This window comes from Eschrichtius robustus, chromosome 11 (genome assembly GCF_028021215.1).
Source record: "Eschrichtius robustus isolate mEscRob2 chromosome 11, mEscRob2.pri, whole genome shotgun sequence".
NCBI lineage: Eukaryota > Metazoa > Chordata > Mammalia > Artiodactyla > Eschrichtiidae > Eschrichtius > Eschrichtius robustus.
This window is the reverse complement of record NC_090834.1, coordinates 55,803,791-55,804,279: the sequence shown is the minus strand read 5'-3', so window position 1 is coordinate 55,804,279 and position 489 is coordinate 55,803,791.

Sequence of the window (489 nt, the reverse complement as noted above, 5' to 3'; positions counted from 1 at the left end):
GCATAACTCAGATCTCACCAATTTAGGACTAAAATAAGGATATGCTTTTTTACTCTGATTTTGTTGTTGTAGTTGTTGTTATTGTTTGTTTCTTTTTTACCTCAAATCCAGGTCTTATGAAATCTCATTAGTTCTATGGCCTCCTCCCCAGTTGCCCCCCATAACTTCTGAAGTTCCCCAATAGTACCTTCCATGTGTCCACAACCAAATGCAATCACAGTCTTGGACCTTCTCTATGCATCTGTCCTCCTCTGGATCCCACTCACCTCGGCATACTGTCTGGGGCTAGATTCTAGCTAAAGAAGAAACAGTCCTCAGGAATAGCCTCTAATGCTTACAGAGAACAATGAACAATATTCGTTGTCATGATTCTGTTTATATGTTTACCTAGGAAGATTATCCTTCGTTAGCTTTTATGTTGGTGGCTGGTACCAGTGCAGGAGCATGGCAGATGTTTCAGAAAGCAAGCCTACTTTGGAACTTCTAGCA